At 39.6% G+C, this 14584-nt stretch overlaps 1 protein-coding gene across 1 annotated transcript in view; it reads right to left on the minus strand.

Annotated features, from left to right (window-relative positions):
• vipr1b (vasoactive intestinal peptide receptor 1b) overlaps positions 1-14584 on the minus strand; it is a 295279-nt gene that overhangs the window by 232095 nt on the left and 48600 nt on the right. The gene's annotated exons all lie outside the window — the stretch shown is intronic.

Raw genomic sequence — 14584 nt, forward strand, 5'->3', positions numbered from 1 at the left:
GTCTGGTTGAGGGGGTGTTGTTGTGCTGGACTGTTGTCTGGGTCTGGTTGAGGGGGTGTTGTTGTGCTGGACTGTTGTCTGGGTCTGGTTGAGGGGGTGTTGTTGTGCTGGACTGTTGTCTGGGTCTGGTTGAGGGGGTGTTGTTGTGCTGGACTGTTGTCTGGGTCTGGTTGAGGGGGTGTTGTTGTGCTGGACTGTTGTCTGGGTCTGGTTGAGGGGGTGTTGTTATGCTGGACTGTTGTCTGGGTCTGGTTGAGGGGGTGTTGTTGTGCTGGCCATCTCTCATTGTTGTTAGTTGATAGGTCAAATATATTGTTCAGGCTTCCTACTGCTAGGTTTACACCTTCACTATTGCAAGAAAATATTTTGTCTAGGAGGGATTGGATTTGTTTCCATCTATAGCATTTCTTAATAGTATGCAGTTTGTTCAGCTTCGATGCCTCATGGTTGATTATTGGTCCGTTAAAGTAGATTTTGCTAGATCTGATAGGGGTGTCAGTGGGCTGACTGTGAACGCTCTGAGAGACTCTGTCTTCATTAAAGTATGGGATTCTAGTGGGGGGATATAGGTAGTACACAGGAGGACATTTTTCTCTGTTGAGATCATTTCCTCTCTCTCTCTCTCTCTCTCTCTCTCTCTCTCTCTCTCTCTCTCTCTCTCTCTCTCTCTCTCTCTCTCTTCTCTCTCTCTCTCTCTCTCTCTCTCTCTCTCTCTCTCTCTCTCTCTCTCTCTCTCTCTCTCTCTCTCTCTCTCTCTCTCTCTCTCTCTCTCTCTCTCCCTCTCCCTCTCCCTCTCCCTCTCCCTCTCCTACATGGGTCTGGATTGTTGTTGTAAATATTCTATATTCTATATTCTATATTCTATATTCTGTATTCTGTATTCTGTATTCTGTATTCTATATTCTATATTCTGCATTCTGCATTCTGTATTCTGTATTCTGAATTCTGCATTCTATATTCTGCATTCTGCATTCTGCATTCTGCATTCTGTATTCTGTATTCTGTATTCTATATTCTGCATTCTGTATTCTGTATTCTGTATTCTATATTCTGTATTCTATATTCTGTATTCTATATAATGTATTCTGTATTCTACATTAAATATTCTGCATTTTGTATTCTATATTCTGTATTCCATATTATATACTCCGTATTCTATATTCTATCTTCTGTATTATTTATTCTGTATATTCTGTCATCTGTATTCTGATCCCTTGACTTTTTCCACTTTGTTAGGTTACAGCCTTATTCTAAAATTGATTAAATATATTTATCTACACACAATACCCCATGATGACGAAGCAAAAACTGTTTTTGTTGAAGCACCTTTGGCAGCGATTACAGCATCGAGTCTTCTTGGGTATGACGCTACAAGCTTGGCACACCTGTATTTGGGGAGTTTCTCCCATTCTTCTCTGCAGATCCTCTCATGCTCTGTCAGGTTGGATGGGGAGCGTCGCTGCACAGCTATTTTCAAGTCTCTTCAGAGATGTTTGATCGGGTTCAAGTCCAGGCTCTGGCTGGGCCACTCAAGGACATTCAGAGACTTGTCCTGAAGCCACTCCAGCGTTGTCTTGGCTGTGTGGTAAGGGTCGTTGTCCTGTTGGAAGGTGAACCTTCACCCCAGTCTGAGGTCCTGAGCGCTCTAGAGCAGGTTTTCATAAAGTATCGCTCTGTACTTTGCTCCGTTCATCTTTGCCTCGATCCCGACTAGTCTCCCAGTCCCTGCTGCTGAAAAACATCCCCACAGCATGATATTGCCACCACCATGCTTCACCGTAGGGATGGTGCCAGGTTTCCTCCAGACATGACACTTGGCATTCAGGACAAATAGTTCAATCTTGGTTTCATCAGACCAGAGAATCTTGTTTGTCATGGTCTGAGAGTCTTTAGGTGCCTTTTGGCAAACTCCAAGTGGGCTGTCATGTGCCTTTTACTGAGGAGTGGCTTCCATCTGGCCAACCTACCATAAAGGCCTGATTGGTGGAGTGCTGCAGAGATGGTTGTCCTTCTGGAAGTTTCTCCCATCTCCACAGAGGAACTCTGTCAGAGTCACCATCGGGTTCTTGGTCACCTCCCTGACCAAGGCCCTTCTTCCCCGATTGCTCAGTTTGGCTGGGCGGCCAGCTCTAGGAAGAGTCTTGGTGGTTCCAAACTTCTTCCATTTAAGAATGATGGAGGCCACTGTGTTCTTGGGGACCTTCAATGCTGCAGACATTTTTTGGTACCTTTCCCCAGATCTGTGCCTTGACACAATCCTGTCTCGGAGCTCTATGGACAATTCCTTCACCCTCATTGTCACGGTCGTCAATGAGCGAAGGAGACCAAAACGCAGCGCGTTGAACGAACATGACTTTATTAGAGAAAAGTACACGAACGACAAAAACAATAAACCAAGACGACTAGTGAAGTCCACAGTTACAAATACTGTACAGGAACAAAAACCCACAAAACCCAGGTGAAACCACACAGTTTAAATATGGCTCCCAATCAGAGATAACGAGCCGACAGCTGACACTCGTTACCTCCGATTGGGAGTCATTGACCAAACATAGAAAACAACAACCTAGACACCCAACATAGAACATAAACACATAGACTGCACACACCCTGGCTCAACAATAATGAGTCCCAGAACCAGGGTGTGACAGTACCCCCCCCTAAAGGCGCGGACTGCGACCGCGCCTCAAAACCCCCAAACAGGGGAGGGTTGGGCGGGCATACCTCCCTCGGTGGCGGTTCTGGCTCCGGCCTAGACCACCACCCCACCATAGTCACTACCCGCTTACGTAGCCTCCTCCAAATGACCACCCTCCACCTTAACCCCACTAGATTAAGGGCCAGCACCGGACTAAGGGGCAGCACCAGGCTAAGGGGCAGCACCGGACTAAGGGACAGCACCGGACTAAGGGGCAGCACCGGACTAAGGGGCAGCACCGGACTAAAGAGCAGCACCGGACTGAATGGCAAATCCTGGCTGGCTGAAGGCTCTGGCTGATCCTGTCTGGCGGAAGGCTCTGGCTGATCCTGTCTGGCGGAAGGCTCTAGCGGCTCCTGTCTGGCGGAAGGCTTTAGCGGCTCCGGTCTGGCGGACGGCTCTGAAGGCTCATGGCCGACCGGGCGCTTATGCAGCGCTTGGCAGACGGACAGTTCAGACGGCGTTGGGCAGACAGGCAGTTCAGGCCCCGTTGGGCAGACGGCAGACTCTGGCCGTCTGAGGCGCACTATAGGCCTGGTGCGTGGTGCCGGAACTGGTGGTCCCGTGCTGAGGACACGCATCTCAGGGCTAGTGCGGGGAGAAGGAACAGGCCGGGCTGGGCTGGCGACGCACACCGTAGGTTCTGTGCGTGGAGCAGGAACAGGCCGGGCTGGGCTGGCGACGTACACCGTAGGCTTAGTACGTGGAGCAGGAACTGGCCGGGCTGGGCTGGCGACGCACACCGTAGGTTCTGTGCGTGGAGCAGGAACAGGCCGGGCTGGGCTGGCAACGCACACCGTAGGCCTTGTGCGAGAGGCAGGAACAGGTCGGACCGGGCTGGAGACGCGCACCGTCCCTTTGGTGCGAGGAGCCGTACCAGGCCGGACCGTACTGGGGACACACACCACTGGCTCTACCCCGGGAACTGGAACAGGCCGGACCGGACTGGATACACACCTCAGTCTCTCACGCCGTGCCTCTACATCTCCTTTCCCTCCTTTAACCAGTAGCCCCCGTAACCTGGTGGCCTCTTGAATTCGCCCCTTCTCTGCCTCCGTTAGCCCCGTCGTCCAAGCCATGTGCCCCCCCCCAAAAACTTTTTGGGGTTGCCTCTCGTCCTTCCAACGATGATGGCCCTGCTGACGCCGTTGCTCCTCTCTCGCCAGGGCCTTGATCTTCCCCCAAGGTCCCTTGCCCCCGAGCATGTCCTCCCAGGACCACGATTTGCCCACCTGGGCCATCGCCAGCCTCTCAATCTCCTTACCAGGCGCTTCCTCCCATGTCCAGCTGTCTTGCTCCTGGACACGCTGCTTGGTCCTTCTATGGTGGGTTTTTCTGTCACGGTCGTCAATGAGCGAAGGAGACCAAAACGCAGCGCGTTGAACGAACATGACTTTATTAGAGAAAAGTACACGAACGACAAAAACAATAAACCAAGACGACTAGTGAAGTCCACAGTTACAAATACTGTACAGGAACAAAAACCCACAAAACCCAGGTGAAACCACACAGTTTAAATATGGCTCCCAATCAGAGATAACGAGCCGACAGCTGACACTCGTTACCTCCGATTGGGAGTCATTGACCAAACATAGAAAACAACAACCTAGACACCCAACATAGAACATAAACACATAGACTGCACACACCCTGGCTCAACAATAATGAGTCCCAGAACCAGGGTGTGACACTCATGGCTTGGTTTTTGCTCTGACATGCACTGTCAACTGTGGGACCTTATATAGACAGGTGTGTGCCTTTCCAAATCATGTCCAATCAATTGAATTTACCACAGTTGGACTCCAATCAAGTTGTAGAAACATCTCAAGGATGATCAATGGAAACAGGATGCACCTGAGCTCCTTTTCGAGTCTCATAGCAAAGGGTGTGAATACTTATGTAAATAAGGTATTTCTGTTTTTTAATATATTTCCAAAAAATTCTAAAAACCTGTTTTCGCTTTGTCATTATGGGGTATTGTGTGTAGATAGCTGAGTAAAATGTAAAGTAATGTAACAAAATGTGGACAAAGTCTGACTTTCCGAAGGCACTCTATATCTGCATCTATCGTTTTCAAATATATTTTCCTTGATTATTTTCCCATAACTGGAGTAAACTAGTGAACAACAACACTTAGGCTTCTACTTCCAGCTTATACAACCCTAACCCTAACCCTAACTGGAGTAAACTAGTGAACAACAACACTTAGGCTTCTACTTCCAGCTTATACAACCCTAACCCTAACCCTAATTGGAGTAAACTAGTGAACAACAACACTTAGGCTTCTACTTCCAGCTTATACAACCCTAACCCTAACCCTAACTGGAGTAAACTAATGGACAACAATGCTTAGGCTTCTACTTCCAGCTTATACAACCCTAACCCTAACCCTAACTGGAGTAAACTAATGGACAACAACACTTAGGCCTCTACTTCCAGCTTATACATACTATATACATGTTATGGACACAATCTATTTGACAATAGTTATATTTGTCTTTTGTTTGTTTTTAGTCCTGTCCGTCCTCTACCTTCATCCTCTCCCATCTGTTTCTGATGTCCATCCAGTTTGATTTCTATTTGCCATATATTTTAACTCAACCTATATCCATTTTACGGACACAGTATATTTTACATCTTGTTGTTATTAGTCGCACCCTTCAGATCCATTCAACTCCTCCCATCTATCTCTGAACACCATCCATATTGGATTTCTTTTTGCCATATATTCTTTTAACTGTGCTGTGATACTTCACAAAAGTTCTGAACCTTTCTATTCTCATAGTTTCTACAGATTGTAAATTAAAATAAAAATGTTTGCTAAAAGTATTATTATATTATTGATCGATTGACTATGACTTTTCAAATCACCCAGTAGTGCTATCTGCAGAGTTAGCACCAGGTAAATGTTACACTTCTTCAACCATTCCTGAACCGGCGACCAAAAACAAGCTACATATGGACAGTACCAAAATAAATGATCTAATGACTCTGCCTCTTCGCAGCAAAATCTGCAGAGCTGGGAAGGTTGTATCCCCCATATCAATTTTATATATCATTCTATTGGTTGCAAGAATTTTGTATAATAATTTAAATTAAAACATTCTAAGTGTTTAATCCGGCATCGTTTTGCGTATCAGTTCATAAACCATGTGCCATGGAATCGGTACACTGAAAATCTCTTCCCAACTATTTTGCAATCTATATGGGATGGCTGTCAATACTTTGGTCCTTAAATGAAACTGGTATACTTTTTTCTTTATCACAATTTTCTTTAACCAATTATGTTCTTTAATGCCGACAGACAAGTTCCTTACTTTTTCCCCCTTCCACTTTCCTCTTCCATTTTTGCGGTAAGGCTGCAATTATTTGGTTGTAATTTTGGGTAAAGCAGACATTTCCATATATTTTTGTTAGCCAGCAAAATCCAAGATGGCAACATGTCGTTTGTCTGTTACTAGTAGTTTTTAACCTACTAATAACTTATTAATTTATGGTGGAGCACAGACTTTACTGAACTTTGGAGGAAATGAACATTGTCGCTGACAATGTGCTCTCCCGTCCATTAGACATTGTTTCTGCGGGAACTCGCTGTTTTTCACTCGGTCCACTCGTCCAAGTGCCGATGCATTTGTGTCATGATGTGAACAGTACGAACTTGTGTCACTACCAAAGTCTAATGGTTTTAAATGACTGTTTTGTATTGTCTGGAAACTCACTTGTAGAATTGGTTTGCAGTCTCTTAAAAAAGAGAAGCCGTGCTAAAGGTTAGCCTAGCTAGCCGGTTATTAAACAGAGGTGCTTAGTTATTCTTCTTCTGTTGATATCAGGCAACGTGCAACCTAACCCTGGCCCTGAAATGTCTCCAAACCCCCTCTGATTTTAAATCTAGATCTGGTCTTGTTATTTTTCATTTAAATATTGTAAGTCGCTCTGGATAAGAGCGTCTACTAAATGAATAAAAAGTAAATTGGATCACTAAAAAATACAACTTTTGTCCCATGTAGCTCGGTTGGTAGAGCATGGCGTTTGCAACGCCAGGGTTGTGGATTCGATTCAGTATGGAAAGAAAATGTATGCACTCACTAACTGTAAGTCGCTCTGGATAAGAGCGTCTGCTAAATTACTAAAAATGTAAAAATTGAAATGTAAATGTACGCAGCCTGTTGTCTAAAATTGATGGGGTTAGGATTTGGGCTAAATCAACTGATGCTGTTGTAATTGTGTTTTCTGAAACCTGTCTCAGCAAGTCTGTTCTTGATAAGGGTATTTGTATAAATGGTTATAATGTGTATCGCACTGATCAAGTTAAGAAAGGTGGGGGTGTGGCTGTAAATGTAAAGACTAAATTCCTTGTAAGTGTGGAAAAGTCTGAAACTATTTGTAAACAGTTGGAATTTTTTGCTTTGAATCTTGAGGTTTCAAAGGGTCTCTCTATAACTGTGATTGGCTGTTATAGACCCCCTCTGCTCTCGGTGATGCATTTTCTTCTCTGATGCACCTTATGTCTAAACTTCTTTACAATAAAATTATCTTGATTGGTGATCTCAGCTGGTGTTGGTTAAAGCCAGTGTCTGATGATTTTAAAATGTATTGTAATTCTATGAATCTTACCCAGTTGATTAATTCACCCACCCGCCCAAATCTCAAATGTCCAGAGAAATCTACCCTGATTGATTTGATATTGACAAATGTTCCACATAAATATTCTGCAGTTGGTGTTTTCTTTAATGATTTAAGTGACCATTGTGCTGTTGTTGCAGTTAGAAATACTAAGGTTCCTAAGAAATGTTAAGTTTTAATGATCAGACTTTCTTTCATGATTTGTTTTATTTTGACTGGAGTAAGATTTAGCTTATTCCTGATGTGGAAACTGCCTTGAACTTCTTTCATGATGGTTTTTTCCAAATAGTAAACAAACATGCCCCATTCCGCAGGTTCAGAGTTAAAGGGCGGGATAGTCCATGGTTTTCTTCTGAGCTGTCCTGTATTATTCACAAACGTAATCTAGCCTGGGCTAAAGCAAGGAAATCATGTTCTGATGCTGATTGGCTTCTTTTTAGGCAGCTATGAAACAAGTGTCCTTCTCTTCTCAGGAAGGCCAAGTCTGAATATTTTATGTCTGTTATCACTGATAACCTGAATGACCCTAGAAAAGTTTTGGCCTAGCAATGCAAATATCATGGTACAGCTATATGGACACTCAATCATTATGGTATTTTTTATTGGTAAATTTACAAACATATATAATGATAAATAGACTTGAAACTTGTATCTCATTATGGTGTATGGTGAAATAAGTATAGCCAGTTATAATTGTAATGGCTTAGCTGATAATAACAAAAGAAGAACAATATTTACATGGCTCCAAGAGAAGGAATATAATATCTATTGTTTACAGGAAACTCATTCAACAATTCTAGATGAAGTTCCGTGGAAAAAGGAATGGGGGGGGGGGCGAAATATACTTCCCCCATGGGCAAAGAAATTCAAAAGGGGTGATGATATTAATTAACAGTAATTTCGATCCGAATGTGTAAATTGTCCAAACAGATCCGCAAGGTAGAAGGATTATTTTAAATATGTTATTGGACCATAAACAGATATGGCTCATTAACCTTTACGGACCAAATAATGATGATCCACACTTCTTTGACAATATATACATGGGTTTTACAACACAGTACTTAAAAATCATACAATGTGATTTTCTGGATTTTTGTTTTAGATTCCGTCTCTCACAGTTGAAGTGTACCTATGATAAAAAATTACAGACCTCTACATGCTTTGTAAGTAGGAAAACCTGCAAAATCGGCAGTGAATCAAATACTTGTTCTCCCCACTGTATAATAAATGATCAACCCTGCAAGCAATTCAAGACAATATTATTATGGTGGGCGATTATAATACTGTTTTAAATAGCTAATTGGACCGTAAAGGAAATCACACCACAAACAATCACCCACATGCTCTTAAGGAAATTGTGAATGTCATGGATACATTAGAACTAGTAGATATATGGAGGCTTAAATTTCCTGATCTAGTGAGATATACATGGCAGAGACTCAATCAAGCTATTCGTCTTGACTTCTTTCTTATCTCATTCTCGTTGGCACCAAAAGTTTTAAAAAAGTGTTGATAGGGGACAGAATGCGGTCGGACCATCATATAATTGGCATATACATTACTCTTACTGAATTTCCACGTGGGCAAGGATATTGGACATTTAATCAAAGCCTAATGGATGATCATTTATTTTTAACTAGGACAAAGGAATTTATAACTGACTTTTTCCGACATAACATAGGTACATCAAATCCCCTTATTGTATGGGACACCTTTAAATGTGCCTTTAGAGGCCGTGCAATTCAGTACTCATCTCGAAAACAAAAGCAATTTAGGTCAAAAGAGTTTATACTAACAAAGGAAATAGAAAGTCTAACAGAACAGATAGATGGCAATAAAAACTGTAACATAGAGGCTCAGAATAAATTAGAGGAAAAACAAAAAGAAATTGAGAAACTTATTCAACAAAGATCAAGTGTAATATATTATAAAAAATAAAGCAAACTGGATGGAATATGGGGAAAAATTCACCAAATTATTTTTTAATCTTCAACATAGGAATGCTACCAAAAATAATTTAATGAAACTGGTTACAATTGACGGAGTCACCCATGATTCACCAAATTATATTTTGAAAGAGGAAACAAAGTACTTTAAGCATATGTTTTCGTTTCAGTCGCCTCCATCTCCTCTAACTGAAGCTAATTGTAGAGATTTTTTTCTATTGATAATGTAAAATTAACAGCCATACAGAAATACTCTTGTGAAGGTGAAATTACAGAGGAGGAACTTCTGGATGCAATTAAAGACTTTAAGTCCGGGAAAACTCCAGGGTTGGATGGCATACCAGTTGAGGTATACCAAACCTTTTCTGATATACTAAGAGGACCATTATTAGCATGTTTTAACCACTCCTATGTAAATGGTCGATTATCTGACAATCAAGAAGAAGGTCTGATTTCATTATTACTGAAACAGGATACAAGTGGAAAATATAAAGATCCAGTCCATTTAAAAAATTGGAGGCCCCTTACACTTCAGTGTTGTGATGCAAAAATTCTAGCAAAATGTATAGTGCATAGAATTAAAAAGGTATTGTCGGATATTATTCATTCTAATCAGACAGGTTTTTTTACATGGAAGATACATTGGAGATAATATAAGGCAAGTATTGGAAACAATAGAACACTATGGAAAATCTGGGAAACCCAGGCCTGCTATTCATAGCAGACTTCGAAAAGGCATTTGATAAAGTAAGACTGGGGTTTATATATAAATGCCTGGAGCATTTCAATTTTGGAGAATCTCTTATAAAATGGGTCAAAATCATGTATAGTAACCCTAGGTGTAAAATAGTAAATAATGGCTACTTCTCAGAATGTTTTAAATTGTCAAGAGGAGTGAAACAAGGTTGTCCACTATCGGCATATCTATTTATTGTGGCCATCGAGATGTTAGTTATTAAAATCAGATCCAACAATAATATCAGGGGATTAGAAATCCAGGGCTTAAAAACAAAGGTGTCATTGTACGCTGATGATTCATGTTTTCTTTTAAATCCACAACTAGAATCCCTCCACAGCCAAATAGAAGATCTAGATACATTTTCTAACCACTCTGGATTACAACCAAATTATGACAAATGTACTATATTACGTATTGGATCACTAAAAAATACAATTTTTACATTACCATGTAGTTTACCAATAAAATGGTCTGATGGTGATGTGGATATACTCGGAATACATATCCCAAAGGAAATAAATGATCTCACTTCAATACGTTTTAATAGAAAGTTAGCAAAAATAGATAAGATCTTGCTACCATGGAAAGGTAAATACCTGTCAATTTGTGGAAAAATCACCCTGATTAATTCTTTAGTATTATCCCAGTTTACCTATTTGCTTATGGTCTTGCCTATGCCTAGCGAACAGTTTTTAAAATTATATGAGAAAAAAATATTCTATTTTATTTGGAACAGCAAGCCAGACAAAATTAAACAGGCCTATTTTTATAATGAATATGAATTCGGAGGACAGAAATGATTAAATATTAAAGCATTAGACCTATCACTAAAAGATTCAGTCATACAAAAGTTATACTTAAATCCGAACTGGTTCAACTCTTTAAAATAATTATAGGCCAATCTCAAAGCTGTCACCCCTGGCAAAAATACTTGAAACCCTTGTTAGCGAACATCTAAAATAGTTTTTATATACTAACTCTATTTTATAAATATACCAATCAGGCTTCAGGAAGAAGCATAGCACAATTACAGCAGTCATGAAGGTTTTAAATGATATCACTGAAGCCCTTGACAAAAAACAGCACTGTGTCTCACTTTTTATTGATCTCTCTAAGGCTTTTGATACAGTTGATCATGCTATACTGAGGCAGAGATTGTCGAGTGTAGGTCTTTCGGAGCAGTAGCATGGTTTGGTAACTATCCGTCTGATATAACTCAGTGCTCTCAATGTGATGGGCTCATGTCTGTTAAATGGTCTGTCTGTAATGGTGTGCCCCAGGGCTCTGTACTTGGTCTCCTCTTAATCATAATTTATATAAATAATTTAGACAAAAATGTGCAAAATGCGCAACTTCGCTTTTATGCTGATGATACTGTTATTTATTGTTGTGCCTCGTCTCACAACAGCTTTCCAGAACTTGCAAAGTGCTTTTTATACTGTTCAGCATACCTTGTGTCAATTGAAGCTTATCCTCAATGCTGACAAAACTAAACTAATGGTATTTTCTAAAGCAAGAAACAGACCACTGAACCTTTCACCTATTTCTACCTGTCAGGGCAATGAGATTGAGGTTGTAACCTCATATAAATAAATTGGAAAAAATTGGGATTTTATTTTAGGAATAAGGCCTGTTTTTCTTTTGAAGCCAGAAGGAGGCTAGTATCAGCTACATTCATGCCTATACTAGACTATGGTGATATTATAGGGCTTTTATGTACTCTGCACCATCGGCTTGGAACGCATTACAACATACTTTTAGACTGGAAGAACTTGTCCCGATTGGTGTTTTTAAATCATTGATGAAGAATTTTGAAGATGATTCCTTGACCTGTCAATGTTTTAAAATGGCTGTTTTATCATTTTGTTATGCTCATGTGATTTCTATGGATGTTTACTGGATTACTTGTAGTTTTTCATGTTGTCTGTCTGTAACTGTGTAATGACTTGAAGCTGCCTATCTTGGCCATGACACTCTTGAAAAAGAGATTTCAAAACTCAATGATCCTGGTTAAATAAAGGTTAAATAAAAATATATACATATAGCAAATTCACCAGTTTATGATATAATTTACAAAGATTTATTATCCATTTTTAAACATTATATGGAAAAATAATGTTTTTTATTAATTAGTATAGTTCAGTTTAACCACAATATTTGTTGTATTATTTGTTCTGTCTTTTCTGGTGGATTAAATTGAAATTGCAACCAACTTTCTATGGCTTGTTTTAAAAATAGCGATATTTTGGAGATTATTTCATTTTCAAATAACCGAAAGTGAGAGGCTGTAATCAGAATAAAGGGAAAACGGCCATTCTTGAACATGGGGTGAGACCTTCTTACTAATTTGCTAGAGAACCAGTTCGGATTTAAGTATAACTTTTGTATGACTGACACCTTTAGTGAGAGGTCTAATGCTTCAAAATTTAATAATTTCTGTCCTCTGAATTCATATTCAGTATATAAATAGGCCCTTTTAATTTTGTCTGGCTTGCCATTCCAAATCAAATGGAATATTTTTTGATCATATAATTTAAATAACAGGTCTCTAGGTGTAGGCAAGACCATAAGCAAATAGGCAAACTGGGATAATACTAAAGAGTTAATCAGGGGGATTTTTCCGCAAATAGACAGGTATTTTCCTTTCCATGGTAGCAATTTCTTATTTATTTTTGCTAACTTCTATTCAAATGTATTAGAGTGAGATCATTTATTTATTTTGGGATATGTATACAGAGAATATCCACATCACCATCAGACCATTTTATTGGTAAACTACACGGTAATGTAAAAGTTGTATTTTTTTGTGAGCCAATACATAATATTGTATTGCCTGGGCGGCAGGTAGCTTAGTGGTTAAGAGCGTTGCGCCAGTAACCGAAAGGTCGCTGGTTCTATTCCCCGAGCCGGCTAGGTGAAAAATCTGTCGATGTGCCCTTGAGCAAGGCACTTAACCCTAATTGCTCATGTAAGTCGCTCTGGATAAGAGCGTCTGCTAAATGACTAAAATGTAAATAATATAGTACACTTATCATAATTAGGTTGTAATCCAGAGAGGTTAGAACAAGTATCTAGATCCTCTGTGAGGCTGTGGAGGGATCCAAATTGTGGATTTAAAAGAAAACATGAATCATCAGCGTACAATCACCTTTTGCTTTTAAGCTCTGGATTTCTAACCCCTTGATATTATTGTTGGATCTAATTTTAACAGCTAACATTTAGATGTCAATAATAAATAGATATGCTGATAGTGGACAACCTTGGTTTACTCCTCTTGACAGTTTAAAACTTTCTGAGAAATAGCCATGATTTACTATTTTACACCTAGGGTTACTATACATGATTTGAACCCATTTTATAAGAGATTCTGAAACATTGAAATATTCCAGGCATTTATATAAAAACTCCAGTCGTACTTTATCAAATGCCTTTTCAAAGTCAGCTATGAATAGCAGGCCAGGTTCCCCAGATGTTTCATAGTGTTCTATTGTTTCCAGTACTTGTCTTATAAATTATTATCTCCAATGTATTGTCCATGTGAAAAACCTGTCTGATTAGAATGAATAATGTCCGACAATACCTTTTAAATTATATGCGCTATGCATTTTGCTAGAATTTTTGCATCACAACACTGAAGTGTAAAGGTCTAAATTTTTTTAAATGGACTGGATATTTATATTTACCACTTGTTTACCTTTATGTTTAACTATATGGTCAGATAAGTAATGTTTACATTTATGAAGTAATGTTTACCTTTATGTTTAACTGTATGGTCGGATAAGTAATGTTTACATTTATGAAGTAATGTTTACCTTTATGTTTGACTATATGGTCTGAAAAGTAATGTTTACCTTTACATTTGACTATATAGTGGAGTGGGAGAAGTAATGTTTACCTTTATGTTTGACTGCATGGTGGGAGAAGTAATGTTTACCTTTATGTTTGACTGCATGGTGGGAGAAGTAATGTTTACCTTTATGTTTGACTGCATGGTGGGAGAAGTAATGTTTACCTTTATGTTTGACTATATGGTCGGAGAAGTAATGTTTACCTTTATGTTTGACTGCATGGTGGGAGAAGTAATGTTTACCTTTATGTTTGACTATATGGTCGGAGAAGTAATGTTTACCTTTATGTTTGACTGCATGGTGGGAGAAGTAATGTTTACCTTTATGTTTGACTGCATGGTGGGATAAGTAATGTTTACCTTTATGTTTGACTATATGGTCGGAGAAGTAATGTTTACCTTTATGTTTGACTGCATGGTGGGAGAAGTAATGTTTACCTTTATGTTTGACTGCATGGTGGGAGAAGTAATGTTTACCTTTATGTTTGACTGCATGGTGGGAGAAGTAATGTTTACCTTTATGTTTGACTGCATGGTGGGAGAAGTAATGTTTACCTTTATGTTTGACTGCATTGTGGGAGAAGTAATGTTTACCTTTATGTTTGACTATATGGTCGGAGAAGTAATGTTTACCTTTATGTTTGACTATATGGTCGGAGAAGTAATGTTTACCTTTATGTTTGACTGCATGGTGGGAGAAGTAATGTTTACCTTTATGTTTGACTGCA

This window comes from Coregonus clupeaformis, chromosome 7 (assembly GCF_020615455.1).
Source record: "Coregonus clupeaformis isolate EN_2021a chromosome 7, ASM2061545v1, whole genome shotgun sequence".
Classification (NCBI taxonomy): domain Eukaryota; kingdom Metazoa; phylum Chordata; class Actinopteri; order Salmoniformes; family Salmonidae; genus Coregonus; species Coregonus clupeaformis.